This window comes from Ovis aries, chromosome Y (genome assembly GCF_016772045.2).
Source record: "Ovis aries strain OAR_USU_Benz2616 breed Rambouillet chromosome Y, ARS-UI_Ramb_v3.0, whole genome shotgun sequence".
Lineage (NCBI taxonomy): Eukaryota > Metazoa > Chordata > Mammalia > Artiodactyla > Bovidae > Ovis > Ovis aries.
The window spans coordinates 12,421,573-12,441,375 of record NC_082741.1 but is presented as its reverse complement, the minus strand read 5'-3'; the positions used below and the strand labels follow the sequence as shown (position 1 = coordinate 12,441,375).

Below are 19,803 nucleotides of genomic sequence, written 5' to 3'. Positions count from 1 at the left end.
AAACCATAGCCTTGACTAAATGGACCTTAGTAGGCAAAGTAATGTCTCTGTTTTGAATATGCTATCTAGGTTGGTCATAACTTTCCTTCCAAGGAGTAAACATTTTTTTAATTTCATGGCTGCAATCATGATCTGCAGTGATTTTGGAGCCCCCCCCCAAATAAAATCTGACACTGTTTCCACTGTTTCCCCATCCATTTCCCATGAAGTGATGGGACCAGATGCCATGATCTTTGTTTTCTGAATGTTGATCTTTAAGCCAACTTTTTCACTATCCACTTTCAGTTTCATCAAAAGGCTTTTTAGTTCCTCTTCACTTTCTGCTGTAAAGATGGTGTCATCTGCATATATGAGGTTACTGATATTTCTCCTGGCAATCTTGATTTCAGCTTGCCTTTCTTCCAGTCCAGCAGTTCTCATGATGTACTCTGCATATAAGTTAAATCAGCAGGGTGACAATATACAGCCTTGACACACTCCTTTTCTTATTTGGAACCAGTCTGTTGTTCCATGTCCAGTTCTAACTAACTGTTGCTTCCTGCCTGCATACAGATTTCTCAAGAGGCAGGTCAGGTGGTCTGGTATTACAGTCTCTTTCAGAATTTTCCAAAGTTTATTGTGATCCACACAGTCAAAGGCTTTGGCATAGAAATATTTCTCTGAGATGGTACACATTTCTTTGGAAATTCAAGATGGGTCTCCTAAAGATGAATTCACTGGTTCAGAAACCTCCATTAGATCTTATTTGTATGATTATACACTTACTGGGGACTCAGTTTTGAGATGTATGATTGAATAATATGTTTTTCATGCTTTATCTGAGGATCTTGTGATCAAAAGGCCACGCTACACATATTCTGTCTCTGAAACGATGAGGCAAATAATTTTCTTTCACTCACATTTCCACAAAAACTTTGGAATATAGTTTACAGTAATCAGTTTGAATCTATTTGGTGGGATGAGAGTGGCACATGTATAGTGATCAATGAAGAACTCTTTAAAAAAGAAGTCTTGGAAAGAAAGGGAACTTTCCGAATATTTGAAACCAAGAGTATAAAAAGTTCAATTCGACAGCTTAATGTTTATGGATTTAGTAAAAAGTGACAAACTTTTCAAAGATCTGCTTCACTACCTGTCTTTCTGGAAGAAGAAAAAAACATCTCTTTTGAGTAAGGTATTCCAACACTTTCACTTATTGAAAATATGTAAGATCAAATCACGTGACATAGAAGAATGTTCACATATGTAGCTAAAACGGAATTTAAACTTGAAATATCAAATTGCTTAGAAAGTTTTATTTTTTGAAGTTGAGAATAGCTGGAGTTTAGATACTAGATGTTTGACAAGCTTTCCTAGCAACTTGAAAGCAGATAAAAGTCCTGAGGCTATTTAAAGTGGTATGTATAGTATATATACAACATATTTTTAGTTGAGGAACATATCCTTTCTAACATGTTATTACCTGTTAAAATTACTAATGGAGGTGTTTTATTTGGTGTTATTTAGTTTGTGTCCTTAAAGGAATACTTTTTTTTTTTTTAATAACTTAGCTTTGTTTGCCAGTTTTACCTTGGTTTATACAGAAACTAAATAATTTAATCCTTTGATTTTCGTTACAGACCTACTATAATTCAAATTTCAAAAGAGGCCATCTTCAACTTTTAATAAGAGTGCAAAGAAGAGTTGGGATTTACAATGTGTCTCCAATATCTTCATTAGTTCAAGATAACAAGAAGCATGTTAAAGCAAGTGTCAAAAAAAGATGATCATAATTCTGAATTTCTTCCAGAAACGAATGGGAAGAGTGCATTTTCAGCCTCCGCAAGTTTAAGTGTGCCTTTCATACAAAAGCCTCATACCAGCCAGATAGTCGCTAATACAAGCGCTGTATCTCCATTTGACTTACCTACCCCGTCAGCAATATCAGTTAGACACACAGACCAGATTGTGGTAGATCAACCTGATGTTTTAAAAAGTTGAGCATTTGGAATTGGCACTTACATAGCAGGTACACTCAAGTAAATGGCTACTTGAGGACTTTGCTACAACAACTATAGTTACTTCTCTCACATTTTATCTCCATTATAGAGCAGTTATTCTGGACTGATGGTTCAGTTCAATGCTCAGTCGTGTCTGACTCTTTGAGACCCCATGAATTGCAGAACGCCAGGCTTCCCTGTCCATCACCAACTCCCGGAGTTCACTCAGACTCACATCCATCGAGTCAGTGATGTCATCGAGCCATCTCATCCTCTGTCGTCCCCTTCTTCTCCTGCCCCCAATCCCTCCCAGAATTAGTCTTTTCCACTGAGTCAATTATTCGCATGAGGTGGCCAAAGTACTGGAGTTTCAGCTTTAGCATCATTCCTTCCAAAGAAATCCCGGCGCTGATCTCCTTCAGAATGGACTGGTTGGATCTCCTTGCAGTCCAAGGGACTCTGAAGAGTCTTCTCCAACACCACAACTCAAAAGGATCAATTCTTCGTTGCTCAGCCTTCTTCATAATTCAGCTCTCACATCCATACATGATCAAAAGAAAAATCATAGCCTTGACTAGACGGATGTTTGTCGGCAAAGTAATGTATCTGCTTTTGAATATACTATCTAGATTGGTCATAACTTTTCTTCCAGGAGTAAGTGTATTTTAATTTCATGGCTGAAATCACCATCTGGAGTGATTTTGGAGCCCCCAAAATAAAATCTGACACTGTTTCCACTGTTTCCCCATCTATTTCCCATGAAGTGATGAGACCGAATGCCATGATCTTTGTTTTCTGAATGTTGAACTTTAGGCCAAATTTTTCCGTCTCCACTTTCAGTTTCATCAAGAGACTTTTTTTTTTTTTGTTCCTCTTCACTATCTTCCATAAGGGTGGTATCAGCTGCATATCTGAAGTGATTGATATTTCTCCCGGAAATCTTGATTCCAGCTTGTGTTTCTTCCAGTCCAGCGTTTCTCATGATGTACTCTGCATATAAGTTAAATAAGTAGGGTGACAATATAGAGCCTAGATGAATTCCTTTTCCTATTTGGAACCAGTCTGTTGTTCCATGTCCAGTTCTAACTGTTGCTTCCTGACCTTCATACAGACTTCTCAAGAGGCAGGTCAAGTAGTCTGGTATTCCCATCTCTTTCAGAATTTGCCACAATTTATTGTGATCCACACAGTCAAAGGCTTTGGCATAGACAAAAAGGAGAAATATATGTTTTTCTGGAACTCTCTTGCCTTTTGCATGATCCTGAGGGTGTTGGCATATTGATCTCTGGTTCCTCTGCCTTTTCTAAAACCAGTTTGAACATCAGGAAGTTCACGGTTCATGTATTGCTGAAGCCCGGCTTGGAGAATTTTGAGCATTACTTTTCTAGTGTGTGAGATGAGTGCAATTGTGTGGTAGCTTGAGCATTCTTTTGCATTGCCTTTCTTTGGAATTGGACTGAAAACTGACCTTTTCCAGTCCTGCGGCCACTGCTGAGTTTTCCAAATTTGCTGACATATTGAGTGCAGCACTTTCACAGCATCCTTTCAGGAGTTGAAACAGCTCAACTGGAATGCCATCATCTCCACTAGCTTTGTTCATAGCGATGTTTTCCAAGGCCCACTTGACTTCACATTCCAGGATGTCTAGCTCTAGATTGGTGATCACACCATCGTGATTTCTGGGTTGTAAAGATTTTTTTTTGTATAGTTCTTCTGTGTATTCTTGCCACCTCTTCCTAATGTCTTCTGCTTCTGTTATGTCCAGATTATCTCTGTCCTTTATCGAGTGCATCTTTGTATGAAATTTTCCTTTGGTACCTCTAATTTTTTAAAGAGATCTCTAGTCTTTCCCCTTCTGTTGTTTTCCTCTATTTCTTTGCATTGATCACTGAAGAAGGCTTTCTTATCTCTTCTTGCTATTCTCTGAACCTCTGCATTCAGATGCTTATATGTTTCCTTTTCTCCTTTGCTTTTCACTTCTCTTCTTTCACAGCTATTTGTAAAGCCTCCCCAGACAGCCATTTTGCTTTTTTGCATTTCTTTTCCATGAGGATGGTCTTGATCCCTCTCTTCTGTACAATGTCACGAACATCATTCTATAGTTCATCAGTCACTCTATCTATCAGATCTAGGCCCTTAAATCTATTTCTCACTTCCCCTGAATAATCATAAGGGATTTTATTGAGGTCAAACCTGAATGGTCTATCAGTTTTCCCTACTTCCTTCAATTTGAATCTTAATTTGGTAATATGGAGTTCATGATCTGAGCCACAGATCATGGTATTGTTTTTGTAGGCTGTATCGAGCTTCTCCATCTTTCGCTGCAAAGAATATAATCAACCTGATTTTAGTGTTGACCATCTGGTGAGGTCCATGTGTAGAGTCTTCTCTTGTATTGTTGGAAGAGGGAGTTTGCTAGGACCAGTGCATTTTCTTGGCAAAACTGTATTAGTCTTTGCCCTGCTTCATTCCGCATTCCAAGGCCAAATTGGCCTGTTACTCCAGGTGTTTCTTGACTTCCTAGTTTTGCATTCCAGTCCCCTATAATGGAAAGGACATCTTTTGGGGGTGTTAGTTCTAAAAGGTTTTGTAGGTCTTCATAAAACCGTTCAACTTCAGGTTCTTCAGTGTTACTGGTTAGGGCATAGACTTGGATAACTCTGATATTGAATGGTGGATATTAAATTTTTAGTCAGGCATAGCGATATTTCACTCCATGATAATTATTTTCCTAACTTGCAAGAGAGAGGCAATTCATGATTCTCAGTGTCAAAAATCACTTACACATCTGCCTCTTCTTTTTCAAATAAACTCATCAACAATCATGATTATATGAAAACCATGCTATTTAAATCTGACCAATCAAATACGTGTCAGATTATGGAGCGTAAAGATTAAAATTTACATTCGGAGATGTCAGCAAATACCTACAATTCTTGTATTTGAACAATAAATTTACATGTTCATCTTCATAGTTTCATTTGCTATTTTCAAAGAAGGAAGAGTAAAATGAGGCTTTAGTTCAATGGTTGGCTATTTTACTGCACGGGTATATAAACTTTTAGTTCAAGAAAACGTTTGTCATTCATCCTAGGTAAATTACATCTAATAAATTTGTAAGCAAGAATATGAGAACAAAGAGAAAAGATGTAATGGATGTAAAGTGATTTCTGAAATCATCCCTGCTGAGATGAAGTGGTGTCTAAATTAGGATGATATGAGTGAATTAAGAGATGCAAATAAAATTAGAAAAATGAAAATGCAGAGTATGAACTTTAGTGCATTCACATATTATATTCTATTAGCTACTGGTAGAGTCTTAAAAGATTAGACAGCTGATTGTTTTCATTATAGAAATTCATTTCATCCTTGAAAATATAGATATTGTAGCATGTCTAAAATCATGATCACAATTATACCATCAGGGTGATGCCAAAGATACATGACATAATCAGTGACTGGCCCATCGTCAGCACAAGATATGTACTTTACAAGTGGTATTCTATAGGGTCATTTTTGTTCTGCTGTCCTTAAAGCATGTCTTTATTTCCTGACACCAAAATTCCACCTATTAATTCCAAATGCATGTTTATATTTTGCTTATCTGTCGCCACAGAGACAGAATAAAGTCCTGGTGATGACTGCAGCACGTCAGAATGGTTAAAAGTTTTTGGAAGACATCATATCTGTTTTCCTCAGTAATTTATTTATCTTTCTCTTATACCATGCTGCTGAAGCTACAATCATGCAAATATTTTCAGTCATGCTAAGCCCCTTCACACAACTTTGTCTCAACTCTTTATTTGGATTAGAAGAAAATCCTGTTTGCCCTCCTAGGAAGGAGAGCAGAGATATCAGCTCTTCAATGTGTTTTGAGACTACTCACTTTACCTTATGTATCTTTCACATCAGCTGAAACATAGAGCCTGCCAATGACACATTTAAAGTGCTTACTGAATTATCAATAAAGAAATGTAATAACCAATCAAATGCTCTACACATTACTCACCAACATTCTATAACATGCATACTATCATAATTCATCTTTCCTCTTTACTTAAATTTTTTTCCAAATTGATAAATATACATTATATTTACATGAATGTAAGATTCCTTGAGAGGCATGTATTCCCGTGTTTTGAAGAATATTCCATGTTTTGATGTTATTGTTCTCTTGTGTCATTTTGTTGTGCCAATCAAAGTCTTTGGCATAGTCAAATAGGAGTAGATGCTTTCTTGGAGTTCTCTTGCTTTTTGGAGGACCCAACGGGTGTTAACAAATTAATCTCGGGTCCCTCTGCCCTTTATAAATCCAACTTGAACTTCTGGAAGCTCAAGGTTCATGTTTTGTTGAAGCCTGGCTTGGGGAATTTTGAGCAGCTCTTTGTGACTGTGTGAGATGTGTGCAATTAGGCAGGAGTTTTCACATTCTTTGCATTGCCTTTCTTTGTGGTTGGAATGAAAATTGACCACTTCCAGTCCTCTGGCCACAGCTGAGTCTCCCAAATTTGCTGACATAAGGAGGGCAGCACATTCACAGCATCATCTTTCAGAATTTGAAAGTTCTCAACTGAATTCCGTCACCTCCACAAGCTTAGTTTGTATGTAAGCTTCCTAAGTCCCACTAGACTTCACATTCCAGGATGTCCAGCCCTAGGTGAATGATACATCATCGTGCTTAACTGGCTCATGAAGATCTTTTTTGCATAGTTTATCTGTGTATTCTTGCCACCTCTTCTTAATAGCTTCTGCTTCTGTCATGTCCGTACCATTTCTGTCTTTTATTGTGCCCATTTTGCATGAAATTTTCCCCTGGTATCTCTGACATTCTTGAAGAGATCAGCAGACTTTCCAAATCTATTTATTTCCTTTATTTATTGACATTGATACCTGAGGCAGGTTTTATCTCACCTTGCTATTCTTTGGGCCTCTGCATCCAGATGTGTAGTTTACCCTTCCCCTTTCGTTTAGGTTCACTCCTCTTCTTAGTTCTTTGTAAGCCCTGGTAGCTTCATCATTTTGCACTTCTTTTCCATGAGGATGGTCTTTGTCACTGCTTCCTGTACATCACAAACCTCCATCCATAGGTCTTCAGACACTCATCTATCAGATAGAATCCCCTGTATCTATTTATCACTTTCACTGTCTAATAATAAGGGTTTTGATTTTACATGTGTAAAATATATTAATTCCCTATTTCATGTAAGGAAATCTTTACCCAGATATTCATCAAAGAAATACAGAAAATTCGATATGTTATTTGGGAAATACAAGAAATATAGATGTTTGATGTTTGCCATTTAGCTAAAATCTTAATTTCTGAATCATGGGAAATTCTCTTTCATGTGTATGAATCTGTAAACTGTTTCACATATTGAAAATTCATATTTCATCTGAATTCATACTTCATATGAGAACATTTCTCCCTAGATTGTCAAATGTGAGAAACAGGATTCCAAATCTCATATTTGAAGACTTTAATTCAAACTTTATTGATGGAAATATAGAGAATGTCACAGCTCATGCATGAAATCTGTGGGAAAATCCTATATTTCTTGTAGGAAAATCAACATAGGTTTTTCAAATGTTAAATAGACAGTATTGAGTATTTCATGAAGGAAAGACCACAAATATTTTCAAATTGCAAATATGAAAAAATCCCATGATTCATATAACCATGTTTGGATATATGACATAGAAAATTTTATATTTCCTGTCAAAAAATCTGCATCCAGACCTTCATAACTCTAACTTTAAAAAAAATCCGCATTTTCTGCAGATTATTTTGGGTCCATACTTTCGTGTATGATATAGAGAGGATTCTGTATTTTAAGTTGGAAAAACTTAACATTTGTATATGTGAATAATAGACAATTTTATGTTTCACACCCTGAAATCTGCATCTAGAGTTTCATATATGAAACTGAGAATTTCATCTTTTACATAGGACACTCTCATTTCAGATATCTATACTTGAAACAGATAATGCTTTCATCAAGAGGCACCTTACTTACTATTTTTATTTTGTCATTTCAGTGTTGTCATTGGGACAACTAAGGTTATTCTTATCTCCCACATTAATTTTGTTGCTAACGAGCTTCATCGAGGTTTTTATTTTTTCATAGTGTTCTTTGCACAGAAGTTAAATAATCAGGACAGCAGTATATACCTTTGACTTGTTCCTTTCCTGATTTTGTATCGGTTCATTTCCCTGTGTCCATTTCTAACTGCTCCACCTTTACTAGTGTACACGTTTCCCAGGAGACATATAAGGTATTCTTGTATTCTTTTGTCTAAGAATTTTACAAAATTATTTTTGTTTTGTTTTCTTTTTTTTTAAAAGGGGTGGTTTCTGTGTATGCAGTGTCCAAGTCATTAGCAGAGACAAGTAAGCAGATATAGATGATCATATGCTATCTCCTTGTTTATCCTATGATACAAACATCAATTCGTGGGTACCTCTTATGATTAAATAACTACACAGCCCTGTGTTTGTTTCTTATTTTATTTTATTTTTTGTTTATTGTTGCTCTCTCTGTTTTCTCTCTTTTACAAGTGGTAAAGTACCAACTGGTAATTTCCTATGAACCTGCCATCTTATTCTACATGAATTAAATTGTGCCCATGGCAGTCTCTGACCTTTGATAGCCACTGAATGGTGTTACACTTAGAGATTTGAAATCAGACATCAGTACTCTGGGGAAATGTCAGGAACGTTCAAAAACTAGCTACATATATTCAAGTGCTGAGTTTTTGAGCCCAATTATGCTATTATATGTTATGTGGAAAGTTCTGCATTTCTTCATGCTGATGACAATTCCTCATTAACAGAAATTTCCAAGGGGGAAAGCAAAACAACAACACATTATGCTTGATTGCATGTTGGAAGTCAAAGTAGTGCCAGTTATGTGTGTACATAAGCAACGTCCCATCAAACAGATTAATTCCTGGCAACTAATGTTTCCTGTTTTACTGTCAAGGAAAAAAAGATCATAGAGCTTGCCAGGCAAAAACTGAGAAATTCCAAGAAGGCAGTATTGTAGGCAGATGTGAAATGCAACTCTCTCAATGAATGGATCACAAATAATACCTCTACATGGACAATCGTTCTCCCACAGCGTCAGATACATACCAGCAGAAGACCCTGGTCACCAGAATGTCCCATGTGGGTTCCAGACATAACTGGGTAGAAAGGAATTAAGAAGGGAAAAGGAGAATAAGAGGCAGCAAGACAAAACCTTTGCCTCAGGTGGGAAATGCAGAAGCAGGGAAGAGATTTCCAGAACTAGGCAAGCCCCTTCACTAAGGGTAAATTATTTTGGATTGAAAGGAAACAAGGTAAAACAGCTGATGAAATATAATATGGATAGAGCGAGAGTCACACAATGTGTGTCATGAGCCTATATGGCCCAAACTGCAATACTGCTCAACCAGTATGCATGGAGTTTGGAAGCTGGAAGGGAGGATTTAGAGAGCCATCCTGGGAGAGGGCTGCTGTTGACTCTGTGCAGATGGCCTGATGGAGCAAGTTTAAGTAGTTGTGTTGCAGAGAACGCCTTTTGAGAATTCCCAAACTGACAAAGAGGGAGGACCTTACTGCATTTTCACACACAGGAGGTGGAGATACCTTGGTAGACCCTCACCTTCGCACATGTTAACACCTACTAAAAGGCAATAGAGAAAGGCCAGCAGAAGTTCCATTCATGCTCCTGCAAACACAGACTAGAAAAGCATGCCTCTAAGGCCAAAATCTCTTCTGTTTGTGGCTTCTGGCTCCTATGCATAATTGGCAGCACCATGGTTCCATTATTCCAAGCAGCAGTACCACTTCCTGTGCTCATCATGGCAGACCCCAGTGAGCCACAAGTGTTTCAGGGCAGACTCCTTTGGTGACCACATGTGAAGAAAGATGAAAATTACACCTGAGACCTAGGGACAGACCCATTAAGGAAGAAGATTGGAAATCTTTGAACCAGTTGAGCATGCTGCAATTAAATACACAGGATTAATGACACAGATCCTGTCTCTATGGAATACATCAAAAGATGACAAGAGGTAAACCCCCCCCCCCAAAAAAAAAAAAAAAAAAACAAGCCCTGGCTCAGGCAGCTGTAAGAATGCACAGGAATGATAGCAGTTTTGAGTCTGAAGTGTCCTTAGAGAGATCCAGAGGCAGTTCTCTCCATCTTTGGAGAACTTCCCAAAGAGGTGTAGTTGTCCTTTGGCTCTTATTGAGGACTGGGACACTGACAGATGAGACACTAGGAGACATGAGTTATTCTTTTGATGCATTGAATCGTTGTGTTGATGCTGCGTGACTTTTCTCAGTTGTAGGCTTCATTGTTACTACTCATTGATTTGATCTGTGAAGATTATTTCAACCATATTTTTATTTTTTGTATAGCTATTTCTACTTTTACTTTGGTTTCCTATTTTCTGTGCCTTTTGTTGTTGTTGCATCACTTCATTGTTTAACACAGGTATGCATTTCTATATTAACTGTGGGTTTCTGTTATTCTTTGGGGGCTGTTTGATCTTGTCAGATTTGGTTTTTTTATTCTTCAGTTGGCACTCAGCTCTGGTGTAGTTGTTGGCCTTGAGATTTACATGATTGGTTCTCTTTCTGAATCTGTTGTCTTCTCTGTAGTGTTTATTGCTTTTGGCGCCTTTTTCTTATTTATTTATTTATTTCCCATTTATCTATGTTACCTTTTTAATCTCCTCAATCTATTACTATGGTATTGTAGTTCTCTGGGCATAAGTTGGCCTGATCTTTTCGTATGTCAACAGCTGAGAAGATAAGAGGCAACAAGGCCAGGGGTCTCCAAACGGAGGAAGTAGCCTGCAAGTGACAGACATTTTTATTTCTCTTAAGTGGCAGGAGGAAACAAACTATTGATATCCTATTTTTCCTACTCCATACAAATTTGAAAGGAAGTTTCTCTTAAAATACCGTGCTGCCATGATGACACCTGGTTTCATCTGAAATTTACTATTCTCAAACCTTGAGATAACCAATGCATTTTTCTTATGGAACGTTTGTTTTAAACTATGATATTGTACTATGCTTTTACCCAAAATTTTGTCCTCAAGTCAATTCTGCCTAATGCCTCAGAACCTATTTGACAAACCAGTAAGTTATACTCAGATATTACTTCCCTAGTCTATGTCAATGAAACTATTTGTATGGTGATATGTCCTTCTACAAGATTCAAGTAAATCATTTTATGGCCCAGGATGAATTGTCTGATGCCAAGATTATCCCAAAATGCATCTTATGGGTGAGGGGGCCTAGTACCACTCTGAGTCATAAAACATTCCTTTATTTCATTAACAGAAGGTTAATGTTGAGCTTTAAGCCAACTTTTTCACTCTCCTTTTTCACTTTCATCAAGAGGCTTTTTAGTTCCTCTTCAATTTCTGCCAAAAAGGTGGTGCCATGTGCATATCTGAGTTTCTTGACATTTCTCATGGAAATCTTGATTCCAGCTTGTGTTTCTTCCCGTCCAGCTTTTTTCATGACGCACTCTGCATATAAGTTAAATAAGTAGGGTGATAATATCCTGCCTTGACACTCGTTTTCCTATTTGGAATCAGTCTGTTGTTTCATGTCCAGTTCTAACTGTTGCTTCCTGACCTGCATACAGATTTCTAAGGAAGGAAGTCAGGTGGTCTGGTATTCCCATCTGTCTCAGAATTTTCCACAGTTTATTGTGATCCACACAGTCAAAGGCTTTGGCATAGTCAATAAAGGAGAAATAGATGTTTTTTTTCTGGAACTCTTTTGCTGTTTTGCATGATCCCGAGGATGTTGGCAATTTGATATCTGATTCCTCTGCCTTTTCTAAAACCAGCTTGAACATCAGGAAGTTCATGGTTCACGTATTGCTGAAGCCTGGCTTGGAGAGTTTTCATCATTACTCTACTAGCATGTGAGATGAGTCCAATTGTGCGGCAGTTGTAGCATTTTTGGCATTGCCTTTCTTTGGGATTGGAATGAAAACTGAAATTTTCCAGTCCTATAGCCACTGCTGACATTACCAAATTTGCTGGCATATTGAGTGCAACACTTTCACAGCATCATCTTTCAGAATCTGAAACAGCTCCACTGGAATTGATCACCCCCACTAGCGTTGTTCTTTTTGATGCTTTCTGAGGCCCACTTGACTTCATATTCCAGGATGTCTGGCTCTAGATGAGTGATCACACTATTATGATTATCCAGGTCGTGATGATCTTTTTCGTACAATTTTTCTCTGTATTCTTGCCACATCCTCTTAATCTCTTCTGCTTCTGTTACGTCCATAGCATTTCTGTTCTTTATCGAGCCCATCTTTGCATGAAATGTTCCCTTGGTATCTCTAATTTTCTTGAAGAGATCTCTAGTCTTTCCCATTCTGTTCTTTTCCTCTATTTCTTTGCACTGATTGCTAAAGAAGGCTTTCTTATCTCTTCTTGCTATTCTTTGGAACTCTGCATTCAGATACTTATATCTTTCCTTTTCTCCTTTGCTTTTCACTTCACTTCTTTTCACAGCTATTTGAAAAGCCTCCCCAGACAGCTATTCTGCTTTTTTTGCATTTCTTTTCCGTGAGGAAGGTCTTGATCCCTGTCTCCTGTACAATGTCACGAACCTCATTCCATAGTTCATCAGGCACTCTATCTATCAGATCTAGGCCTTTAAATCTATTTCTTACTTCCACTGTATAATCATAACGGATTTTATTTAGGTCATATGTGAATGGTCTAGCGGTTTTTCCTACTTTCTTCAATTTAAGTCTGAATTTGGCAATAAGGAGTTCATGATCTGAGCTACAGTCAGCTCCTGGTCTTGTTTTGGCTAACTGTATAGAGCTTCTCCATCTTTGGCTGCAAAGAATATAATCAATCTGATTTCGGTGTTGACTATCTGGTGAGATCCATGTGTAGAGTCATCTGTTGTGTTGTTGGAAGAGGGTGTTTTGTTGGAGATTACGAGTGAAATAACATAAAACAAGACACACACAAAGGACAGAAGACACGTACATACTCTGGCCAGAGGAACAGAACTGGGCAAAAAACTAATTGCCATTTATTATAAAAGCCCCCTAGGCAGAATTGCAGAATGCATGAATAAGCCTTTTCAGCACAGCGCAGGTGCATACATGTTATCGTATAGCAAAGGGGAGTGAAATCTCTGTCTACTGCAGAATCTGCCCAAAGCCACCATCTCCTTCTTATCTCAAGAAGGGAATGCTCCCTCATTTGCAAGGGACCATTAAACTCAAGGCTGTGTCCAGACTCTTTGGCAGAACGCCTTGTATGCAAGGACCCTCAGTGCGAGCTACCCTATTAACCCTTCATCCCCCCCCCCTTTTTTTTTTTTGCTCTTATAAATTGTAGCATTTACTGGACCTTCTCTCTTTCCTGCTTTAGTTGTTTCCCTTTCCGCCATCACCAGAAGACTAGAAAAGCAACACAACATAAAAGTAATATAAACACAGTGTTCCCAAAACTAGTCCCAGTTAGTGAGGATACATGCCTTAATGGATTTAAATTATTCATTCCCTCTTGAAGACTTTTCAGCAAATCAGATCCTGTAATGTTAGGTAAAGTCCTGCTAAAAGTAGACACAATTTGTCGTTCCAGGTCCATAATCTCCATAGTGAGATTTTGATGCCCAGTCAAGGATCGTTTTACTTTATCCCATCCTCACTCATGTTAAATGGTCAGGTGTTATACAAAACTGAGAAGAATTCCAATCATATTTCAACACACTTCGTGTAGATAAAACAGCCAATTGATCTCCAAGCCAGGAAACGGTGTGTTGAAGATTGAGCACATCAGTAGCAAGTTTGGCATCCATTCTCACTGTTGTTGACATAACAAATGAGAGTCTTTATGCCAGTCCCAAATAAAACCAGCTGTTTGAATTCCTTGGTGTAACTCAAGACCTGCCACCGCTGCTGTTGCAGTCACTGACGCAACTGCTAGAATAGAACCAATGACCACACCAAGCATAGGTCGAGACCAGTGTAGTAAAGTCTGTACAGCAGCTACTAGATGAGAAACAGCAAAAGAATCTGACCACGGCCAAGTCAGATTTATAGGTAACCATACTTCGGTCTGAGCCTTAAGAGTTACTGGAGAGAAATTTGAATTAATGTCTCTTCTTTCAAATTCTTCCCACCAAGACTGATTTACGCATTGAGTTAAATTACAATAGTCATAGGGCACAGACCCCACAATATCATTCTAGGTCCAATTCCCATATAATAATGCAAAAGGATATTTTACACATGCCATTGTGGAATAAGATTTATTAACATGTAAATTAACATGGAATGGACAGAAGAGTCACCACTGTCCAAAGTATAGTTTCCTAGACAGATAGCGAGATTGCCAGAAACCGCCCATAGTTTTCAAATATCTCCTTGAATGTGCGGATATCCTTGCGATTGTAATTGAGGAGGGACATGAGCAAATTGATGCCATTTAACTGTTTCATTACCATTTTCCATCAAAGTGCTATTGCACGATGCCACCTAAGAGATTTATTTGACCATTTTTCTAAGAATTGCCCATGATCTGGACTCTAATCTACAATGATGGCCCCAGAATAATTCATGACCTTAAAGGGTCAATGACCTCGGCAACGTTCCCACTCCAAAGATTCTAGAGAAGGAACAAAAATGTTAACAGGACGTAGTGACATGCGTTTTCCAATATGAATGTCAGTTCTGCCTAGGTGCTAAATCCCCTAGTGGAAACAAGCACAGTAAAAGTAGCAAAATGATAATTATTATACTTTACCGTCCATGTATTATAGGAATGATGAGAATGTTCCTTGGTGAACAGATGAAAAGGGTGTCCTCCTATGCACAAAGGAATACCTTCTACTGCAATGGTCAAAGTATTAATATTATATTGTTGTTTATGATGAGATAGTTGTTCTATTCCCCCTCAAGCTAGAGGGGGAAAGAAGGCAGTCTCATTAGTACATACCTGGACTTCTGGTTCCCCCCAGGAAACTGTTCTTACTAATGGGGGATTAGGTATATATGCCCAATATGTATGATTGCTGTCCAATGTATCAATTACCTGACATGTCACCACCGCCATCATGGCAAGCAAAAGATTGGTAGGATTCAGAGGTTGCCCCGCCTTCATTAACATCTTCCCTGCTTCCTGGGTCAACCTCTTCATTTGACCCCATGTAGGAGGTGTTGCTTCCCTTCTACGAGGGGTAAGGCTTCTCTGCATAGTAAGCTCTTTGAATTTTTGAACAAGGGGATCAGCCATTGTTGATTTTGATGAATCTTGCTGGGGTCCAAAACCTGTAATTATCAACAGAAATGAAAGCATACCCTCATCCCAAATATATTAAGGATGCTGGGATCCAACCATTCTCTTTATCTTTGTACCAAACTGGCATATTCAAAATCTTCTTATGCTCTTCTTTCCCTTGAAAACACAACTCTGCTGCTCATAGATTTCTCTTGCTCCAAACATTCAAAAAATTTAGGGTATGTAAGGTTTTATTCAGAATGTCTTTAGGCTTCATAAATCTATATTTTTCCCCCTTTTTTATTTTTTCAAGATAATCATGCAAGATATGATTAGCTCTTTCAATGATAGCTTGCCCTTGACTATTGTAGGAATACCAAAAGTATAAGTTATATGGTATTGAGTTAAAAAGTGAGCTAATTTTGCGAATTGGTAAGCAGGTGTACTATCAGTTTTCAATTCAATTGGTAATACCATAAGTGCAAAACAAGATAACAAATGAGTAATAACAGTGTCAGCATTTTCAGAATGTAATGCAGTGGCCCATTGAGAATGTGTGCAAGTATCTATAGTATGATACACACATTTTTGTTGTCCGAAGGAGGAAATGCAAATTACATCCATTTGCCACAACTGATTTGCTTGTAGTCCTCTCATGCTGACACCTGGTGGGGTAAATGGCAAAGCAAAGTGTGCACATATGGAACAAAAACAAAGAATATTTTGAGCTTGTTTTGAGTAATAGCATGAGATTTTTTTTAACCCTTTGGAGTTGGTATGTTGTAAGAGATGTTCTTGCTTTGCTGCTTCTATAGGATAAAGTAAGGCATCAATTGTAGCATTTCCAAATGATAAGGGTCCAGGAAGGGCAGAATGTGTACAGATGTGAGTAAAGAAAATTAACTCGGAACATTGCAAGAGCAATTGTTGTACTTGGTAAAACAATTAATCAATAGCTGTTTTAAGAGTCAGTGGAAGGGAGACATGGGGAAGCTGTAGGAAAGAGAATAGCATACTGAGAATCTGAAACAATGTTAATAGGAAGTTGGGGAACATTTTGCAAAACTAAATAGATACCCCACAATTCAGCGGGCTGTACAGAAGAAAATGAGTGGGGGAGAACCTTGAAATTTTCCCGGGTCCAATATCCAGCAGTGTTTTTATTTGCATCTGTAAAAATAGTGGGTCCCTTAACTGGAACATCTGAAATTGGGGAATGAGATATCATAGTGTTAGCCCGGAGAAAATCAATCAATTTAGATGATGGATACTCATTAGAAAACGAACCAGGATATGAGGCAAGAGAAATATGCCAGTTTTCATTAAATTGCAAACATCGAGATATTTGAGCAGTTGTTAATTGAGTAACAATCTGGTGTGGTTCACATCTTGATAATTGTAAAATAGGATGGCAACCTTTCTGTATAAGGAAGGCTAATTTATACATATATGTAGTCAGTGTTTTGGAAAAACTGTTAGGTAAGAAAACCCATTCTATTAATCCTTTTTCTTGAGCAATTATACCAGATGGGGAATAAGGGGTATGAAATAAGATAAGAGAAATAGGTTGAGATGCATGTAAGTAAGTCAAAAAGCTGTCATTTAGTCGTTGCTCAACAAATTGATGTTCCTGTAGAGCCAGTGGGGTTAAGGTCTGGGGGCTATCCAAAGCTGTATCTCCTTCTAAAGTAGAAAACAAATGTCGTAATTGATAAGTAGAAATCTCAAGTACCGGGCATAGTCAATTAATATCTCCCAATAATTTTTGAAAATTACTTAAGGTTTTGAGATGGTCTCTTCTAATTTGCAAGTTTTGGGGCCTAATTCTAAGTTGTTCCAATATTGTCCCCAAATATGAAATAGGAAAGTCCTTTTGAATTTTTCCCAGGGCTATTTGCAAATTGTATAATCTTAAAGCCTCCTGTATTTTTAAAAAGAATTCATCACATTCAGCAATACTAGGAGCTGCCAATAGGAGATCATCCATATAATGATATAGAATATAATTGTGGTATTCTAGACAGAGGGATTGTAAAGAGTGAGCTACTAATTCTTGACATAAGGTAGGACTATTTATCATTCCTTGTGGTAGCACTGTTGATTGATAATGCTTAACAGGCTGAGCATGATTAAGAACAGGAACTGTAAAAGCAAATGTATCTCTATCTTGCAATTGTGGGGGAATGACATCAAAACAGTCTTTAAGATCTGACACCGTTAAGGACTAATTCTGAGGAATAAGAGCTGGAGAGGGGAGTTCCAATTGCAAGGCTCCCATAAGTTCAATACATTGATTAACTTCTCGTAAATCAGTTAACATTCTCAATTTTCCAGATTTCCTTTTTATAACAAGAATAGGAGAATTCCAGGGTGAGGTAGAGGGCTCTATATGACCAAGTTGGAGTTGTTCTTGTACTAATTTTTCTAATGCTTTGAGCTTCGTTTGTGGTAATGGCCACTGCTCAACCCATTTTGGAGTATTAGTTAACCATTTTAATGTGAGTGCTCGAGGAATTGAATAGTGGCTACTAGTTTTCGGATGGAATGGTTACAGAAGCCCCCAAAGGAGAGAGAAGATCTCTCCCCCATATATTAATAGGTATATTTACAATATAAAGGTAACAAACACTGATCTTCCATTATGGAACTGACGTTGCAAGTAATGGGTACTCTTCCATACATCTGCAATGGAGCCCAATCCCGTCAGCATTAAAGGGCTTTTTTCTTTTTCCCAATCTTGGGGCCATTGCTGAGAAGAAATGATTGAAATACCCCTCCCTGTATCTTGTCCCTCAAAGTTGTTTCCCTGTTTAATCAAGGAAAGAACAGGGCGAGAATCCTTGATAAGTATTTCCCAAAATATATGTCACCCAGTACTTACAAATCCTCCTGTTTGTTCATTAGGAAGAGCCAAAAGCGGGTGATAAAGTAGGAGAAGTATTTGAGCAATACGTTCCTCAGCTAACAATGAAAGTGTGGTACAAGTAGAGACCATAATTAAACTCTCCCTAACATAGTCAGAGTCTATTACACCAGGAATTATGGATAAACCTCTCAAAGCCACGCTGCTATGGCCTAATATCAAGCCAAAAGTGCCTTTAGGCAAGTGGTCCAAATACATTTGCTTTTAATTTATAAATGCCTCCCTCTGGTGACAAAAGAACATTATCAGCTAGTGGCAAGTCAACAGAACCACTCCCTGAAGTAGCAGAACGTAAGTCTGAAATCATCATCTGAGGTCCTTTTAACGGGGCACCAACTCATAACGGTTGTTGGGAGGAAATAGGGTTGGAGCAGATGGAATGGGAGGAGGGCAAGGAGGAGAAATCCCCAGTATTGTTCCTGGGCCCCAAGGACTTAGGCCTGCAGGATAGTTTCCCGTTATCGGGTTGCCCATATTGTCTGTTTTAGATCTGCATTCATTAGCCAATGAAACCCCTTCCTACACCCACAGCAAAGTCCAGGAGGAGTCCTATTCTTCCCAGCAAGAGATCTTTCTTTAGGAATCGCACCTTGATCAGCTTTTAATTTCCGACAGTCTTTTTTCATATGACCAAGTTTTCCACAATGAAAGCAGTCACCTCCCTTTGGTGGTCTCATAACTTTGTCCAAGACCATAGCAAAAACATTAGCCTGATGCTCAGCTCCTCCTACCCCCGAGCAGGCTCTGATATATTCAGCTATAGAAGCATCCTGTCCCTTTAAAGGTCCCAGTATATGCTTGCATTTAGGATTTGCATTTTCAACTGCTAAATTTTGTAATAATATCTCTGAAATCTCATGCCTCCCTCCAGCCTGTTCCACATCTACCCTCAATCTTGCTAGAAATTCAATATATGGCTCATTAGGGCCTTGCATTGTTTGAACAAAGGAGGGCTGGGCTTGGACACTAGGCACCACACGGCGCCATGCTTGTAAAAAGACTTGGTGGACCTGTTGTAAGTCCTAGTCAGAGTATTGAGCCTGTTTTCTTAAAGCCCAATATTGGCCCTCTCCCATTAGTTTGTCCTCAAGAGGACAAGGGGGATTTTGTCCCTTATTAATCTGAGCCTGCTTTCTAGCTTCTTCTTCCCACCAGCTACGAAGTTGCAACCATTGAGAGCTCTCCAAGACAGCTTGGACAATAGATTCCCAATCTAACGGAATGATTAATTTGCTTTTTTCCCAATGATTCCAGCATAGCCAAAACAAAGGGAGATTGAGGACCATACTGTGCTACTGCAGCTTTAAGATCTTTAAAAAAATTATATTCCAAAGGAGAATATTGAACATGTATCATATTGCCATCCTGCTCTCTCTGGATGGGAAACAATTGCAGAGGATCAATAAACCTACCAAGGGGAGCAGGCAAGTCATCATCATGAAGCATAGAAAAAGGAAAGGAAAACCGACAATGTTCCCTGCCCACATCAGGCAACCAACCGCAGTGGGGAAAAGAGAAGCACAAGGAGGAGCAGAGGGTGTAGATTTTTCCTCCTCCTTACAGGATTTCCACCATTCCCAGAATGGATGGATCATTTCTTTAATCTCTTTGCCCTCCTCTGACAAAACCAAAGAA

General features: G+C 38.4%; 1 pseudogene; it reads left to right on the top strand.

Moving 5' to 3' along the window:
- Positions 1 to 664: 664 nt before the first annotated feature.
- Positions 665 to 4,877, top strand: LOC132658967 (heat shock transcription factor, Y-linked-like; annotated as a pseudogene).
- The last annotated feature ends 14,926 nt before the right edge of the window (positions 4,878 to 19,803 follow it).